This window comes from Petaurus breviceps, unplaced genomic scaffold (assembly GCF_028583685.1).
Source record: "Petaurus breviceps papuanus isolate PSGF00001 unplaced genomic scaffold, PetGlider_PUasm1.0 179, whole genome shotgun sequence".
Taxonomy (NCBI): Eukaryota; Metazoa; Chordata; class Mammalia; order Diprotodontia; family Petauridae; genus Petaurus; species Petaurus breviceps.
Window position 1 is genome coordinate 10,787,517 of NW_027185779.1, and position 20,060 is coordinate 10,807,576.

General features: G+C 35.5%; 1 long non-coding RNA gene across 2 annotated transcripts in view; it reads left to right on the plus strand.

The window, feature by feature from the left end:
- Positions 1 to 20,060, plus strand: part of LOC138160143 (uncharacterized) — a 361,415-nt gene that overhangs the window by 136,663 nt on the left and 204,692 nt on the right. The gene's annotated exons all lie outside the window — the stretch shown is intronic.

Consider the following 20,060-nt stretch of genomic DNA (forward strand, 5'->3'; position numbering starts at 1 on the left):
TTATTAGATATAAATGATTTTGCAGTTAATAAAGCATTTTACCTACATTATTTCATTTGAACCTCATAACCACCTATGAGGTGTTGCCAGTATTTTTTATTTATTTTTCAAAGATAATCAGGCTCAGAAGGTAAGTGACTTGCCCAAGGTCATTCAACTAGTAAATTGTACAATCAGCATTGAACTTAAATCTTCTCACTCCAAGTTTATTGGTCTTTCCACTCTCTTGCATTCTTAAGATTCTATAATTTGCCTGACATGACATACAGAAAATAGTTGAGTGAGGACCAGAATTCAGGGCTAAGCCCACTCCTGCATATGGGAATGGGGTTGAGAATGATACAGTTGGAAAGTTGGAAAATGTCAGATATGATTATTTCAAATGAGATAGTCAATGTTGGTCGTTTTGGAGCTTGGAGATGTAAGCTGTTATGCAAATGTATGTTTTACTTAAAATACTGATTGGGAGAATAATTTAAAAAATAGGTTATAATAATTTAAAATATTCTTATTTACTTTGTTCTTAATTTATGAAATAAAACAAACATTTCCATAACATAGAAGAAAAAAAAAGATGATTGCATATGAAACTGCAAATCTATTATATAGAACTTGGTATTCCTTTTAAATATATAATAAAGTTGTAAGTTTCTTTATTTTCCTTTTTTATTTCCCCCCCCTCCTTAGAGATGTCTACCATTAGACACAAATATGTATATATGTAAAATCATTCTATATAACTATTTATCAATTCTTTTTCTGGATGTAAATAGCATCTTCCTTCATATGTCCTTTGTAGTTAATTTGGGTATTTATAATAGTCAAAATGACTTAGTCATTCAAAGTTGTTCTTAGAACAATATTGCTGTTACTGTATACAATGTTCTCTTGGTTCTGTTCATTTTGCTCTTCATTATTTCAAGCAAGTCTACCCATGTTTTTTCTAAAATCATCGAGCTCATCATTTCTTATAGCACAGCAGATTTAACAATAATGTACCACAACTTGTTCAGTCATTCTCCAACTGATGGGCATCTCTAAAATTTCCAGTTTTTTGCCACTACAAAGAGAGCTGCTATAAATATTTTAATTACAATCATTTTAAGAAAATCTTACAATAGCTTATGGTAGCTACTCTCATGGTCATATGGTGTTTAGGGAAAACAAGCAATCCTCCTCTGTGGCAAATTTCACTCTGTAGAAATGCCCAGTTTGGCAAGAGATAGGATGTGTGGAGGATGCAAGAGAAGAAAAGGAACAGAGGTTTAATAAATGTTTGTTGTATTGTTGAAGGAGACAGTAAACTACCAAAGGAATACAATGACATAGCTTCTTTGGCACTGTGTTATTTGGCCCCCGGCCTGCTCCAACACTTCCCTGTCCTAAGACATTCCCCCAAAGAGCATGGCAAATGTGTTTCAGAAGCAGATCTGAAAGAGTTGCAGTCAGGGTGACCCCTAAAATTTCATAACAATGTGAAAAAAAATTTCCCATAGGAAATCAGGTTGAATCCTGCACGTTTGCCTTTCTTATGTTTTCTCATCTTCTTATTCCATTAGCATTATGGAATCAGCCATTGATGTGAAACCTAACTGTCAAACAGAATGCAGAATTCTATAAAACTTACAAAATTGAAGCTCTTACTTACAACAAGGCGGCCAATTTCAGTTCCATTACATGCTCTGTCATATCACATGAGACTATGCTTCAAGTCTCTGTCACTCTTACAGTTGCTTTGTACTACATGCCATGCTGGAGCTGCTGTATTTTTTGCCTTTCCCTTGCTTAACTGACGGCAGAGGTGTTGAATGAACAGTGACAAGGATGTCAGTACTTGGCAGTGCCAGACACATTCAGATAATTTAATCTTAGTTCTAAATATACAGTCACTGCCTCTGCATTGATATTTACAGGATTTCAGAGTCAGATGAAATGGATTTGAAAGATTCTAATTCTACAATGGTTGGCACAGTGGTGAGAAGGAAACTAGATTTTTCCTAGGATCTAATGTTGGTTCTGCTGACTAAATAGCTGTTTGACCCTGGGGAAAGTTGTTTAACCTCTTGGCCTCAGTATCCCCATCTATGCATGAAAGTAGTAAGACCTGCTCTGCCTACCTCATAGGGTGGTTAGAAGTGAATGAGATAATCACTGTCAATGGTTCTTGAATTTGGAGATGTAAACTGCAATACAAATGTATGTTTGACTTAAAAATACAGATTACAGCAATCATTGTTTAAAAGCTTGCAATAAGAACAAGGAATATTTACAATGATTCAATGGTCTCTGTACAATTGACACATCAGCAGCAGTGGCAGCAATCAAGTTTAAGTGTATACTATTATTTTCTTGGATTTAAAAGAAAGATCTCACAAAATCTGAGGGTATTTTTTGTGGCAATGATTCATCTTAATAATAGGCAATATTTGCTATATATTGCTTTATATACATTATCACACATGCACTTATAACTGTCCTGCGAGGTAGGTGCTGTAAAAGATATTACATGTCATTGAACAGGTGAAGAAATTAAATCTGTGGGAAGCTAAGGGACTTCTTTTTGGTCACATATTTAGTAAATGTTGGTAGGTTTCAAACCCAGTACTTGTTGACTTGACATCTAGCTCTCTCTCCACTGTTCCACAATATCATTAAAGGTCTGTGGTGGCCATTATAATTTCTTCCTCATGACTCTTTTGCCTGATTGACTTATTTGACTTTGTAGGCCCACTGATTGTGCGCTGAATTTCAGAACAAATGTATTGGCCTATGTCTCCCAGAACAAGGTTTTGTCCAAGTTTCAGGCAAGTTGGTTTGGACTGGGGAACATTTCAAGTCTCTGTTCTAATCATGAAACATCTTTGGTCATTCCTTGTCCAGATGGCACCTGGGAGGCAGGAAAGCTTCAACAGATAAACTAATAATTTTGTTTTATTTTTTCCCCACACTCTGGGAAGATGAGTGCTCAGAGTATTTCAGGAACTGCCATGGCCTCTTTTTGGAGTGGGAATGATCTGAAACCATGTTGGTTTCTTCAGGTCATACCCAATTTGAACCTGTGGATATTTGTGTTGGCCTTTCCTTTTTTTTTTTAAATTATAAACTAAATCAGGAACAAGAATAAAAAATTTATATATTATAACATGAACTGTTGTATATAGTTTGTTTTTAAAAAGTGGGAATCAAATTTAATGAGTTGGCAACAAAATTGTTCTAGTCCTAGACCTATATTTAATTTTCTTCTGTGTATTTAAAAATGTTTTATTTATGCTCTTTTTTACTTTTTTTCTTGGTGAAGAACTCACTAAATTTTTAAGTGTTAGAATGTAAGAGAATGGATTAAATTAAAGCTCATTCCATGCCATTCCCCTTACTAAGAGTTTAAAACCTGATATGTCTATGGCTTTAATTTTATTCAACTTGTATGTAGTGAAAAAATTGTTTGGGGGGTACATTACATACTTATGTTATATAGTCTCAATTAGGTGCTTGCTTCAGCAAGGTTATTTTTTTTTCATTTCCCTAATTTCTGTCACATTCACCGTGTTGCTATTCTAAATTCTTTCATCCCTATATTAGCCTCCAGTGGCTATCCTTTCCCTCATCATTTGAGTTGAGGACCTTGCCACATATTTCCAGGGAAAATACTGAGACTACTTGCTGAGAAGTTTCTCTTCTTCCTCCCTCTTTATCTTATATGTCAGATTTCTTCCTCTACTATTTCCTATATCTTCCTTCAACTATGTCTCATATGAAGATGTAGCTCTTCTCCTTGACAAGGAAAACCCCTCTGTGTACTCTCCTAATCTTATCCCATGCTATTTTCTCCTGTAGATTGCCCCTTAACCTTAATTATCCCTACTCCTTCACTAATCTTCAGTTTCTCCCTATCGACTGCTTCACTACTGCCTACAAACACGACCATGTCTAACTTATCCTTAAAAAAATACCAAAAGTCCCCAAACCCGTCGCTTACTCCAACCATCCTCATTAACTGTCATCCTATGTCTTCCTCACCTTTGTGGTTAACCTTCTTCAGAAAGCTGTCTGCAATCTGTGCTTCCATTTCCTCTCCTCTCACTTGATTCCAAACTCCGCAATGTGATTTTCTGACTTCATCATTAAAATGAAACTGTTCTCCCCAGTGATGTCCTAATTGCCAGATCTAAGGGGCTTTTTTCAATCCACATTGCTTGTGATCTCTCCGTAGCCTATGACACTCTTCTTCATCCTCCTACTATTCCTGTTATCCATCTGACTTCTGACTGCTCCTTCTCAGTCTCCTGGGTTGGATCTTCCTTCAGGAAGTTCAGGATGACTCCAAGAATTCAAGCCTGGATGACTGGAGACATGGTAGTATGATCTTCATTTGTTTGCATTTACTTCACATATCTAATGTGTTGTCAAATCTTGTAGAGGTTTGCTGAAGCTTGAAACTAGAAGCTTGAAAAGAAATGTATTGAATTACTTTAACAGGGCATACTTTCCCATCCCCTGACATTCATAAACCTATACCATTCTTCAATCATGGGTCATTGGAGGTGGGGACTATGAACATGATGAAGGTTCCATGTTCCAACTAAAGCTGGCCTGTTATATTTTGTTTTTCAGTCAGTCAGTCAATCAACTCACCTTCTTTAAGTATACTATGTGCCACATACTATGCTACACACTGGAGGTACAAGTACAAAAATAAATCAAATAAGTTCTATTTTAAGGATCTTACTTTTTTTGGGGGGGGGGGGAAGCTATGTTTTTCACTTATATTGATAATATATGGTATGTCAAGTATTTTCCCCAAGTCTAATAATTATATTAATCCTATTTCATATTTTAAAGTTTCTGATATAATTTCTTTAAGTTTAATACAATTATGCCCTTGTGAACACTGAACTATAGTGAGCAGGAGATTCAATCCCCTGGAGAAAACTTGTGGCAAGTTACTTATTCAGTCTTTGGAGATTGTAGAGAAGTGAGATTCTACAATTAACTTAACTGTAATCTGTTAACTACTAAACTTATATTTTAAAGTTTTATTATTAGAAACATCTCTAAAGATTGAACTCTTTATTTCCCAGACTCAGGTCTTTCTGAGTCCAAGTATGACTGCTATACACTATCCATCCAGCTGCTTCTTTGATTATGTTCAATTCTAGATTTAGAGACTTTTTCATATCATTGCTTATGGTTTAACTCTGAGCAGCAACAAGTATGATCTCAACATCCATATCTAATTAAATAATAAGCAAAGAATAATAAGCCTTCTTGAGGACAGGCACTAATGTTTAGGATATAAAGAAGGTGATAGTGATGTTGTAGAGATCATTAGCATCATGGACCCTTCAATACAAAAATGAATTAAGTCATCCATAATAAGTCTTGCCTGACTTTTCCATAGATGCAGGTTTCCATAAATTTTTGCATCCAGAGAATTACTTTCTTAAAAATAAAAGGTTTCTGGGGTGGCTAGGTGGTGCAGTGAATAGAGAACTGGCCCTGGAGTCAGGAGGACCTGAGTTCAAATCCGGCCTCAGACACTAAATACTTTACTAGCTGTGTGACCTTGGGCAAGTCACTGAACCCCAATTGCCCTGCCTTCCTGCCCCCCAAAAAGCAAAAAAAGAGAAAGGTTTCAGATCAGCATTTTCTCCCTCCCATTTCCCTACCCCCCAAATGAGAAAATAAGAAAAAATGGAACACCTCTTATAGATACACACACACATATATTCTCTATCAGGAGGTAGGTAGCATATTTCATCTTGAGTCCTCTGTAGTCTTGGTTGGTCATTGCCTTGGTCAGAATTCCTGTGTCTTGCAAAACTGTTTTTACATTATTACTGTTGTTTGCTATGGTTCCACTCATTTCACTCTGCATCTGTTCATACAGTTATTCATTCTCATGTTTTAGAGAATTTAGAGAATTTAGAGAACTTTCTAACTATAATATATTGTCAATATTTGGGGAGAGTTATTCAGTATGGTCCCCCACTCTATAATTAGTAGATGGTTGATCAACATTTGTTAATAAATATGATGGTGATTCACTTTATAAAATGTAGTCTTTACTTAACACATTGTTAGAAATTCCATGAGGACAGCTATTTTCTAGGAGTGCAAAATGAAATCAATTTGAATGAAACCCTTCCATCTACAGCTCACCTTTATTGGTGAATGGAAGTGAATTGAATGTGTAAATGTGTCTTATAGCTGTACTGTTAAAACTCTGCTGATTCCACAACAATGATAATTCACACCTGCAGTTTACAAAGGATTCTTATCTTTTTAAAAAATTTTTAAACATTTAAAAATAAAAAAAATTGTTTTTTGGAGGGGGGAGGGCAGGGCAATAGGGATTAAGTGACTTGCCCAAGGTCACACAGCTAGTATATGTGTCAAGTGCCTGAGGTCGGATTTGAACTCAGGCCCTCCTGACTCCAGGGCCAGTGCTCTATTCACTGTGACACCTAGCTGCCCCCAAAGGATTCTTTTCTAAACAATTCTGCAACACAGGTAGAGCAAATATTATTATTCCTATTTAATAGATTTGTAGAGAGGCTAAATGGAGTGTTCAGGGAGGACTAGCACCTTTGGTGTAATAGTTTGCCGAGCCCTTTTCAGGGCTGCTCATCCACCTTTGGTTTCCACCTGGCACCCAACTCCAACCTGTGGCTCCCAGAAGCTGTAGCATGTGCAGTGGCCACACCCCAGTAAAACTGTCTCAGCAGATGGGCTAAACCAGGTTGAGGGTAATCAGTGGACCTCAAACCCATTGGTGAGTTAAGGGGATGTTTGCCCCAAATGTGTGAAGACTTCCCCAGGTGGAATGGGCAGGAGAGAAAAATTTGTTCCAACAGGCCATGAAAGTGGCTGAAGTTAGCTATGTGGAGTTTGTAGAGCTTGGTCAGACATCTATGATGCCAACATCACTTACTGCATCTCCGACCATCACCAGTCATCTTGACTTTTGTCTTGCCACTAGACTCTGATGACTCTAGAAGAGGGTGTAAGACTGACAACTTTGTGTAACTCTGCCTCACTGAAATCCAATTCATGAATGAGTCAAGACATCACCCTGTGATGTCTTTGGTCTTCTTCAAAACAAAGGACAAACAACAGAATGTCTAAATGACCTGCCTGTGGTTGTATGTCTTGTGAGTGGAAGTGGCAAGGCTCACATTCAAGCCTTGATAGAAAGGCCAATGCTCTTTCTGCTCTATCTTATTGCCTCTATTTGAGTAAGCATTCTTTATTATAGGAGTATTTTAATGGCCACACTACAGCAAACAGCTATAGTTACTATATTGTTGTTGTTTACTTTGTTACTACAACTATTTGTCCAGGTTTCCTCTTTGTACAATAGGGCATGGTGGACAGAATACTGGACCTGGAATCAGGAAGACCTGCTTCCTTCTCACCTTCAGTGTTGACTATTTATATGCCTGTAAGGCAAGATACTGCACCATTGTGATCCTTGGTTTCCTCACCTGTAAAATGAGAATGATAATACTTGGGTAGTTCCAACTTAAATAGCTCTGTCACAGAGACTTTAATATTGTTATTGTACTCTTAAGAGAGAAAGGGTATGAAATATTGGGGCCTAATAGTTTAAGTACATGACTGAGAGAGTCTATGTCAGGGTTGAAAGAAGGCAAAGAGAAATACCTTCTTGAGGAGATTTGGAGAGTTAACTGCCATAAAGAGTCTGTAAGGGATTATGAGAGTTAACTGACATCTTTTAGAAAGTCTGGAGAGGGGGTGGCTAGGTGGCACAGTGAATAGAGCACGGGCCTTGGAGTCAGGAGGACCTGAGTTCAAATCTGGCCTCAGACACTTAACACAAAAATTAACCATGTGACCTTGGGCAAGTCACTTAACCCCAATTGCCCTACTTTCCCCCCTCCAAAAAAAAAAAAAAAGAAAAAACAACCCAAAAAAAAAAAAAAAAACAAAATGCAAAAAAAAAAAAGTCTGGAGAGGCAATCTGAAAGAACTGAATTTAATTCTTATGCTGACAAAAAGACTTTCTGATAGACTTTAACTGCCATCCTGAGAAAATTAAATTGTTGGCCTTTGGTTCCTATGTTTTAGAAGGATAATAAGTTATAGCTGATGTTTAGGGGTGACTGGTTGTGACTTTTCTTGCTGCTATACCTTGTTAAAATATTAATATATTTCTTTGCATTATTCGTCACTGTTAATAAATTATGTAGACAGTAACATTGATTTTATCTAAACCCATGAGGCTGAGATTTCAGACTGAAAGCATTTGAGAAAAGAGATTTTTCCCAGTTAAAAAAATAAAATAGGGAACAATCTCAAATAGTTAATTGAGATATTTTCCTTTTTTAAAAAAATTATAAGAATATATCAAAATATACTCTTTGCTTTTCTTTGAACCTGACATCAGAGACTTAATAGGGAAAAAATCAAGTGATAGGCTAAAGGATGAGGTATTTGGTGTGTTTGTCTTCAATTTCTATCAGCCTGAGAATTACACCACCCTTACAAAGGGAACCCTACAGGTGGATAACAAGAGCCTTATTAAGTATAAGATGTAGAACAAAACCTGCTACACCTGCACTTTATAAGGCTTTTTGGCTCAAATGAGATAATATCCATAAAATACTTTTCTAACCTTAATATAAATGTTAGTTATTGTAAGCAGAGTTCTTATATTTTAAATAATTCTAGTCTTTTATATATTTGTATAAATACCGAAGAAATGGATGAACTTGAAACTCTACATCATCAGGGAGAGTTCTCATGCCTTTCAGATCATGATCTTGAAACTTTATTCCTACAATATTGTTAAAATATTTTTCCTTTTATGTTCTTAAAAAGCCCTTATTTAGTGATCTTTGAAGAGTATTTTGAACTATATTCATGAATTGAATATGTATTGTATATATATTCACTTGTATATTGTATATAGATTGTATAAATATATATAGTATATATATTGTGTATATATATATAAGTGAATATATATATTTTGAACTATATTAATGAAGTGAATATATATTATAGTGAACTATAAGTCTTGAAAAGAAGCATGCCAATGATTTCTGTATTTTCTAATGTTTATACATTAATTTTTTGTTAAATAAAAAAGAAAACTATTACTCCCTTTAAACACATAATAGTTAAATATTTAGTGTCCAGCTGTTCCTCTTGCATCTGCCATGGTATTTCTTCCCTTCCTGGATTCTCTTTGTTCATACTTGAACTTCATAAAACACAGAAAGAGGATTTCTGAATCTGCTACCCTGCCAGATAGAGAATCTTGGTGTATATAGCACCAGGTGGCTTTATGTTTTCTAATCTTCTTGTTTTTAGAATAGCATTCTAGTAATGAATGAATAGAGCATTTACCAAGGGCTTACTATATGCTTTAGAAGGATACATATAGAAAAGTGAGATAGCCTCCACTCTCAAAGAGCTTACATTCTAATATATGAAGGAGAGTGAGGGTAAAACTGGCCTCTAGAAAGGGAGTTAATTCTCTCCCCACTTCTGTCTACAGAGTGCCCCTATACTTGATTCCCAAATCTACCTTCTCTGTAAGAGAAGAAAGCAGGCCAGAGAATGCAGTCAGAACAAAAGCAAAGTCTGCTCTTTTAATAGCCAAACCTAGTGAAGAAAAGACAGAATCAAAGGCAAAGACCCCATAAGGGGTAAGTTCCTGCTGCTCAATGTAGTTATGGGATTTCTGGCTAAGACCAAATGTTCTTTGTCAGCAACTCCCCCTGTGACTGGAGCAATATTTCTGACTGCCAGTAGAGGGATGGGAAGGAAATAAGCATTTATTAAATTGCTATTCTGTGCCAGGAACTGTGATAAATGCTTTATGAATAATATCTCATTTCATCCTCACAACAAACTTGGAAAATAGGTGCTATTAAGACCTCCATTTTATAGTTGAGGAAACTGAGGCAGACAGACAGACTTCTCCAGGGTCACACCACTGATAGATGTCTGAGGCCAGATTTGCACTAAAGCCCAATCCTGTATACTATGCTCCACCAACTGCTTGTAAAGTAACCTTTATTGAATTGAGGCTGCCTCACCCAATTTTTAATAGAAAACTACCTACTAATCCAATCCATGTGAGTCATTAAGGAATTAGGGTCTTGAATAAAGATGGCCCTGCTCTATTTATAACAGAAAGTTGCTTTCCAATAACTAGCAACCCTCACTGTACTAGTTGGAACTAAGTAGGGTGCTTTTTATGCCCTCATACACATTGAAGCCATTAGAAAATATCAATTATTAACTGTAATATTGACAAATACGATAAAATGGGGGTGGCCTCACAACAACTGTTAACTTGTATAGCAAATACAAAATTTAGATAAGACAGACAAGTTATAGGGCCCTATCTTCAGAGAGGTTACAATTTAGCAGGAGGATAAAACACAAACACATCATAAACTATAATATGCAACATTAATAATAGGTAGCATTTATATAGTACTTGAAAATAATACTCCATTTTATCTTGATAACAACCATAGGTAGTAAGTACTGTTATTATTCTCATTTAATAGATGAGGAAGCAACCCTAGGAGGTATGCACTAATCTTATTCTTGTTTTACAGATGAGATTAAGTGACTTACTCAGCATCATATATCTAAGATAAGTATATGAGATCAGATTTGAACTGAGGTCTTCCTGAGGACCCAAAACCAGTATTAACCAAATCCTAACACCAGAAAGTCAAATCCATTATAGTAACAAAGAAGTTAATACATCATAGCATAACATCCTTTAGCCTTCTCACAAATGAACACTCACAAGCTCACAGTCATAGTAGGGGGAAAACAAAGACTCACAAACCTGGCTGTCTCCTTGGGTGTGTCTTCTTCTCCCTCCAGCTATCTCTACTTATTATTATTAAACACAGACACAGACACACACACACCCCTCACAATTAAACTTAGCAATTTGAAATCCCTACTCTTCCATTCCTTCTGGGGAGAGGAGGGAAAGAGTATATTTAGCTTAACAAATGTGTAACATTTCTTTGGTCAAGTGTTAAAACCATTTTTCTCCCATATGCCTTCCAGTTTTATAAATTATTAAAATGGAGCAATGATTGCAGTTGCTATTTTACTTTGTCAATATCTGAGCAAGATTCTTCAGTTTCCATTCAAACTTGACATGTTGTTTTATGAGTAGCAAATGCCATGCCGATATTTTGTCCTCTTGCTATATTGGTTTTCAATAATTTACAAACATACATATTTAGTTTTTAATCTGTATCCATATTTTGTAACTATTGACAACTCAATTCACTGAAATAAAAGGTCTTGTAATTGGCAGCATTCTCATGGGGCTTAAGGGATTGTTGGTGTCCATTTGTGGGAATATTTATCACTAGAAGAGAAAATATCAGCAACAGCAGTAGATGTCACTAGAGCCAAAAGAAACCGACTTAAATATTTTAGAGAAAATTTTGCTGAAGATGAAAGGAGAAATTATAGAATTATGGCTTGAAAGGAATACTCAAAACTCAGTGTGTCCATCCCCCAGTGTGTTGTGAGGGAGGTCTAAGCCAACATGTGTCTTTGTCTAAATCATCTTTGGAGAGCAGATTTATATCCTTCACAGGAATTTTGTTCTAATTCTTTATTACCCTTAGAGTCAAGATGTTTTTCTGAGTCTCATTTAAAATCCTATTGGAATTTAAATAAGACACTCTTTCTCATAACCTAATATAATGGGATTGGACATTACTATACTATTCTAAAAGAATTTGGTGGCATAGAAGAGGGGCTCCAGTACCAACTTTTTACTTACTGGGTAAGAATAGTGATAACTAGGTGGCATAATGGCTTGGGCACTGGGCTTGGAGTCATGAAGATTTGATTCATACACTTACTAGGTGTGTGGCCCTGGGCAATTCGATTAATATTTCTTAGCCTCAGTTTCCTCATCTGTAAAACAGATGATGGAACCTACTAACAAGGTTTTCACAAAAATCAATGAAATAATGTATGTAAAATGCTTTGCAAATCTTAGTTCTGTCTAAATACTAGCTATTGTTTTTATTTTTATTATTGATTATTTTAGCTACTTAAATTTTATTAACCCTCATTTCCTTTTCTGTAAAACAGGGATAATAATACTTGTTCTATCTGACTCAGTGGGGATACTGTGAAGATTAAATGTGGAACTTTGATAATAAATTCCACCAGATTTTATCTGCCTTCAAAGCAAATTATTTACTTACTTATAAACAATAAGGTTATATTTTAGAATACATAATTTTTGGATCTAATCTTAAAAAAACTTTTGTATATTTTACTAATTGACATTTTTCATTTCTTAACATATTTTTAAAAGCTTGACAAGAATAAATTTAACATTAAATACAATTTATTAATTATTTTCATGATGGTTGGAAAGATTTTTCTTTGTGTTTGTAATTTTGTAGTTTATTACTTGGGTCTTGGTGAAATGTAGTTTGGATTCCTCCATGTTGAGGTTTTGTATATTCTCTCTAACTGAAGAGTATTTGTTGTCTGAATTTTATTCTACAATGTCTTCTCTAACTAGAAACTAAAATATACTATATAACTTTTTAATGTCTTCTGAGATCTCAATTAATGCAATTTTTCCTGTTCTGAAGTGCTGTGTATTTTATTTTCTTATAGGGTATTATTGCCTGATCTTGTCTATTTTGAAAAGTTTTCTCTAAGTAGGTCCTTGACTATAATGTTTTACTTTTATTTTTTGCTGTCCTTTGGGATGCTAATAAATTCTTGCTTCTTGCTTTGTTTTCAAAATCTGCTACTTTGTTCTGCTTATCCATTAGTTGATTTTTTTTAATCCATTAAACAAAACCCCAAGCTTGCTTATCAGTTTTATTTTTACCTAGTGATGATTCCTTAAATTTGTGGATTCTGTTATTTGCTACATCTGAAAATGGTTTTTAGTTTGTGGATATAATTTTTTAACTTCTATAATTTACTCCATATTTCTCATGTGTTTTTTTTCCATTTTTGCTTTACATTTATTTATTATTTTATTTTCCCCCTAATTACATGTATAAGCAATCTTTAAACATTCATTAAAAAAATTTGAGTTTCAAGTTTTCTTTCTCCCTTCTTTCACACCTCCTTCCTCTGATGACAATTTAATATAGGTTTTATATATATATATATAGTCATACAAAAATATGTCCATATTAGTCATACTGTGAAAGAAAACACATACACACACTCCAAAAATAATAAAGAAAGTAAAAAAAAAGATGTTTTGATCTGCATTCAGACTTCATCAGTTCTTTCTCTGGAGATGGTTAGTATTTTTTTCGTCATGAGTCCTTCAGAATTGCCTTTTATCATTGTATTGTTGAGAATAGCTAAGTCATTCACAGCTGATCATTATACAATATTGCTGTGTACAGTGTACAATGTTCTGATTCTGCTGATTTCATTTGCATCATTTCATGTAAGTCTAGGTTTTTCTGAGAGCATCCTGTTCATCATTTCTTATAGTAAAATAGTATTCCATCACAATCATAAACTACAACTTGTTTAGCCATTCCCCAATTGATGGGCATTAACTCAATTTCCAGTTCTTTACTACCACTAAAAGAACTGCTATAAATACTTTTGTACATGTAGATTCTTTTTAAAAATCTCTTTTGAGATATAGACCTGGTAGTTGTATTGCTGGGTAAAGGGTATGCACAGTTTTATAGCCCTGTATCAGCAATGCCATATTCACAATGCCTATAGAGATTACAAATATGCTGATATAATTATCCATCACAAAATACGTCAGGTTTGCCATTTGGGGAAATAAACTAGAAAATTTATTAAGATACCAAAAGACTGAGTCCCAAAACCAGAAAGTGAAAGCCATCAGAGTAGTTATGACATTGGCACAGGTAGATAAAGTAGAAAGCACCCACATTCTCAAGCCTTTAAAACAGAACAGGCTACCTCAGGCAAAGGTCCTCCTCTCCCCACTCACAGCAACCACCCAGCGCGCTCCCAGCAGCTCCGGCCCCTGGCAGTGCTCAGCAGGGGTCCTTAGCAGAAAGTCCTGCTCCCAGCAGCTCCGGCCCCTGGCAGTGCTCAGCAGGGGTCCTAACTAAAAAAAAAAAAAGGCAACCGCAACCGCAACCGCTGCCAACCGCCAACCGCAGGACCGTTAGCTCGGCTTTTCACTTTCTCTTGCTCTGCTATGTCAGCACGTCCATGGGGCATGGGAGATCTTTAAATCCCATAACCCTTACAAGCCCCTTGGGTATAGTTACAAATTTTTCTCCAGAATGGTTGAATCAGTTCCCAACTCTACCAATAATGCATTAGTGTCTCAATTTCCCCACATCTCCTCCAACATCTGTCATTTTATTTTCCCGTAATATTAACCAATCTTGTAAATGCAGAATGGTACCTCAAAGTTGTTTTAATAGGCATTTCTCTAATCAATAGTGATTTAGAGCATTTTTTAATATGGCTACAGATAGCTTTAATTACTTCATCTGAAAACTTCCTCTTCATACTCTTTGGCCATTTATCAATTGCGCAATGGCTCTTATTTTTGTAAAGTTGACTCAGTTCTTTACATATTTGAGAAATGAGGCCTTTCTCAGAGAAACTTGCTGTAAATTTTTTCACAGTTATGATTACTGTGCATTTCTTTAGGTCCTAATTTAGTCTTGTTTATCCTATTCTTTCTCCTTTTACTCTGTCCATCCTCAAAAGTGTTTTGCTTCTGGCCTCCACCTCCCCAAATCCTCCCTTCCTTCTATCAGCGCTCCCAGTTCTTTTATCCTCATTCCCCTCCTACTTTCCTATAGGGTTAGATAGATTTCTATACCCAACTGAATTATTCCCTTTTGAGTCAATTCCAATGAGAGTAAGGTTCAAGCAATAGCCCTCCTCTCCCAGTCAATTTCCCTACTTCCCCCTTCATTGCAAAAGGTTTTTTCTATTTCTTTTATGTGAAGTAATTTATCCATTCTACTTCTCCCTTTTTCCTTCTCCCTTAGTATTCCTCTTTCTTACTCCTTATTTTTTTAATTATTTTAGCTATCATCTCATCATATCCATTGTATACCCATGCCCTCTGTTTTTGTATCCTTCTAACTGTCCTAATAATGATAAAGTTCTCAGGAGTTACAGGTATCATCTACTCATGTAGGAATATAAAAAGTTTAACCTAATTGAATCCCTTATGATTTCTCTTTCCTATTTACCTTTTTATGCTTCTTTTAAGTCTAGTATTTGAAAGTCAAATTTTGTGTTTTGCTCTGATCTTTTCATTAGGAATGTTTGAAAGTCCTCTATTTCATTGAATATCCATTTTTTTCCCCTAAAAGCACTATACTCAGTTTTAGGTAGGTAATGTCTTAGCTGTAATTCTAGCTTCTTTGCCCTCCAGAATATAACATTCTAATCCCTCTTGTCTTTTAACATAGAAGCTGTTAAATCTTGTGTTATCCTGACTATGGCTCCAACATATTTGAATCGCTTCTTTCTAGCTTCTTGCAATATTTTCTTCTTGGGTTGAGAGTGCTGGGATTTGACTCCAACATTCCTGAGAGTTTTCATTTTGTGGTCTCAGGTGGTAATTGGTGGATTCTTTCAACTTCTATTTTACTCTTTGTTTCTAAGATGTTAGGGCAGTTTTCCTTGATAATTTCTTGAAATATGATTTCTAGGTCCCTTTTTTTGATCATGGCTTTCAGGGAGTACAATAATTCTTAAATTATTTCCCCTCAATTTATTTTCCAAGTCAGATGCTTTTCCAATGAGATATTTCACATTTTCTTCTGTTTATTTCATTCCTTTGATTTTGCTTTATTGTTTCTTGATGTCTCATGGAGTCATTAGCTCACACTTGCCCGATTCTAATTTTTAAGGAATTAGTCTCTTCAGTGAGCTTTTGTACCTCCTTTTCCTTTTGGTCAATTCTACTTTCAAAGAAGTTTTTCTCTTCAGTGACTTTTTGTATATATATTTCCAATTTGGCCAGTTCTGCTTTTTAAGGAGTTCTTATCTCCAAGAGATTTTTGTGCCTCTTTTACCATTTGTTCTATTATGATTTTAATATTTTATTTTCTTCAGTGTCTTTTCTGCTTCCTTATCAAGCTATTGACTCCTTTTCATGACATTCTTGCATCATTTGCATTTCTTTTCCCATTTTTTCTTTTTATCGCTGATTTTTAAAATTCTTGAGCTTTTCCAAAAATTATTTTTTGTCTTGAGAGAGATTCACTTTTTTCTTTTGAGATTTTGCATGTAGCAATTTTAATTTTGTTGTCTTTTTCTGAGTTTGTGTTTGGATCTTCCCTGTCACTATAGTAATTTTATATACTCAGATTTTTTTTTTGTTTGCTCATTTTCAAGCCTAGTTCTTGACTTGAAATTTTTGTTAAAGTTGGGCTCCGCTCTCTAGGTGGAGGGGACAGTGTCCCAAGCTTTAGGTTTTCTATACAGCTATTTTTAGAACTAGTTCTAGGAATCTATGAGTTTTTAGTTCTTCCAAGGTAGCATGATCTCAAGAGAGGTGTGTTTACTACTCTCCTGGATTGTATTCTGGCCTGTGAGTGATCACAAGCACTCTTTTCCACCCTAGAACTGTGACCAGGGTCCCTATTCCCCTTTGGTCACGAGCTTTGATATTATAGTGCTCCTCCTTGCCCTGGGACTGTGACCAACTCCAGATTGTGACACAGATCTGAGTATGGGCAATGCAACAGAGTTCTGTATTCAATGCCAGCAAAGGGATTTTCATAATCTCCTTCTGACCAATTGTCCAACTTATTGTTGTCTGTGGGCTGAGAGCTCCAGAAACCTCTATTGCTATTTTAGTAACCCCCTTCCCCCTCTCCCCTGCATCTTTCCCCTCCACAAGACCTGCTGCTAGTTTGGTGGGGCTTGGCTTGTGCTCCACTCCCACCCAGGGTGAGATAGACCTTTACTGCTAACCTTCTGTAAGTTAACTTGGGCTGGGAAATTGTTTCACCTCATCCTTTTGTGAGTTCTTTTGCTCTAGAATTCACTTGGAGGCTTTATTTAAAGTTATTTGGAGGGGAATTTAGGAGTGGTCAGGCAAGTCCTTGCCTTTTCTCTGCCTTCTGCTCCCCCACCATGTGTGTTTTAAATTTAAATATAAACTTCTTTGAATTAATTATGTTTATTATACAATTTCATGGTTTTTTTTTCATTTCTTGCTTGCTATTCATTAATCTTTCATGTAGGATTTTTTTCTCTTAGTCTTTTTATGTTACAGAATTCTATTCTGTATTGTGTTAAAAGTTTCAAACCACCACTCACATTCTTGTTCAGGCATAGCAGTGGTAGAAAGGGTATGCCTATAAAACATAAATTTAGTTTGAGCTAAAGATACTGCTTCAGGGTATAATAATTTTCAAAGGATGAATATGAACTGCTATTAATCATCTGAAAAAAATGCTCAACCTCATTACTAATCAGAGATGCGATATAAAACAACTTTGTTTCAAATGAGCCTAGGAATGAATCTCAATGCAGGTTGGGTTTGAGACAAACAGGTAAATATTCATTTCTTGTGGAATTTCAAACTAGTTGAATTTTTTTGCAGAGTAATCTGGCATTGAGCAATAAAATTGAGAAAAATAATAATCTTTGACCCCAAATTCCATTGTAGGGAGTAGTCTTTGAAATTATTATTTTAAAAAAGGCAAAACCAAAAAGAACTATCCCTTCAAGGGTTCTTCTAGCAGCATTATTTTAAATGGCAAAAATAGGAAGCAATCTAAATGCCTTACAATAATGGAATGGTTAAATAAATGATGGTACATTAATTTAATTGTATATGTTAAAATATATAATTCAATTGAGGTTGATGAGTAAGAGGAAAATAAAGAAATATGGACAGAAATGTGAAATAATGCAAAGCAAAGAAAAGCAAAACTAGAAAAAATGTACAATTATGAATATATATACACACATGTATACATATACAAACACATACACATACACACATATGTGAAAAGTAAGGGAAAGAAGGCTCAAGAATCCTAATGGAGACTCAGAGGGACCAATAGAATGTTATGACATTTTATTCATTGAAATTCACACATTTGAATAAAAACAGTTGAAAAACAAATTTACTTAATTGTACTTATATTTGATATTAAATTTATGCTAAATCATTTTTAACAAGAGTAAATAGGGTAACCTACATAAAAAAGTGGGCAACTAGGTGGCACAATAGATAGAATGCCAGGCCTGGAGTCAGGAAGACTCTACCTTATAAGTTCAAATCTGGCTTCAGACCCTTATTATATGTGTGACCCTGGGCAAGTCACTTAACCCTGTCTTAGTTCTTCATCTATAAAATGAGCTGAAAAAGAAAATGGCAAAGTCCTCTAGTATCTTTGTCAAGAAAATCCCAAATGGAAAGATGAAGAGTGGACTGAAAAAAGACTCAACAATAACAATTTGTAAAAGAGTAACTATAGGGGAGGCTAGGTGGTACAGTGCACTGGCCCTGGAATCAGGAGGACCTGAGTTCAAATATGGCCTCAAACATTTAACATTTACTTTCTGTGTGACCTTGGGCAAGTCACTTAACCCCAATTATCATGCCTTCTACACTCCAAAAAGCCAAAAGAAGAGTAACTGTAATTGTAAAATGCCATATAAATGAAAGATATTATTATTTATTAATGCTTGTCCTCACTGTGAGTCCTTCAGAAGCTCAAAAACTGTAATGAAATTTATGCAGGTTTCTTGTCTTAACTAGAGAAGTCAATTATTTTTAACCATCCTGTTTATTATTATTATTCCTTTTTTTCATAAGAGAGGAGGTGCGTACTGTAGGGGGAATAGAGTGCTAGGTCTGGAGTCAGGAAGACCTGAGCTCAAATGTAACCTCAGACACTTATTAATTGTGTTACCTTGGGCAAATCATTTAACTTCTGTCTACCACAGTTTTCTTATCTGTAAAGAGCGGCTAATAATAGCATTTATCTCTCAGGGTTGTTGTGAGGATTAAGTGAAATAATATCTGTAAAGCACTTAGTGTAGTGCCTGGCACATAGTGCGTGATATCAGTGTTAGCTATTATATTTTTATTGTTCTAAATTTGTTATTTTTTTGAGTCTGACTTTGGTGCTTTCCACATATTTTTCTGTAAAAGTATTTCACTTAATTCTCTCAAGTAGAGTTAATTCTGTACTGTCAAATAAATACAGAATACTTATGGCAACTATAGTGTTAACATTCTCCAGGTAAGATTCTTCTTATTTCTGGAAGGAGAGTATTAACAAACAGTCTGCCTTGGTGAATGAGCTATCATACTTTTAAAGCCAGAAGAGGACTTAGACTCTCTTGTCCAACACTCTCATTTTACTGAGAAAGGTACTGAAATTAAGTGACTTGCTCAAGGCCAATCATGTAATAAATAGTAGAGCTGGGGTTTGAATCCATGCCTTCTGATTCTAGATTTCATGCTTTTTCCATTGTAGGGGGGAAAGAGCTTTTCTTATTTTTTTGCCCTATCATGAGTCTGGTATAGCAGTGATTTTAATTTTTCAGTTATGTCCAACTCTTTGTGACCCCACTTGCAGTTTTCTTGGTGAAGATGCTGGAATGCTTTTCCATATCCTTCTGCAGCTCATTTTATAGATAAGGAAATTGAGGCAAATAGGGTTAAGTGACTTGCCAGGATCACACAGCTAGTAAATGTCTGAAGTCAGATTTGAACTCAGGGAGAGGAATCTTTCTGACTTCAGACCCAGCACTCTATCCCTTGTATCACCTAACTCCCCATTGTAGCCTAGTAGTGATACTTCTAGTGAAAACCTTTCTCCAGAGGAATGTAGAAGAGTAGGGAAGTATTGAGGGAGATTTCACCTACCTCTGAGCTATATTCCTTTGAGAATATACAGAAGTATATTCCTTCAGAAGTTCAGAATGATCGTATGAGTGGTATGTTGATGTTAGAGAACCTCAGAACCTTAGTGTTGGAAAGGACCTCAGAAGCTATCTTTTCTAATCTACCCCTGACCAGAATCCCATTTGTAGCATACACATATGTTCATCCAGTCTCT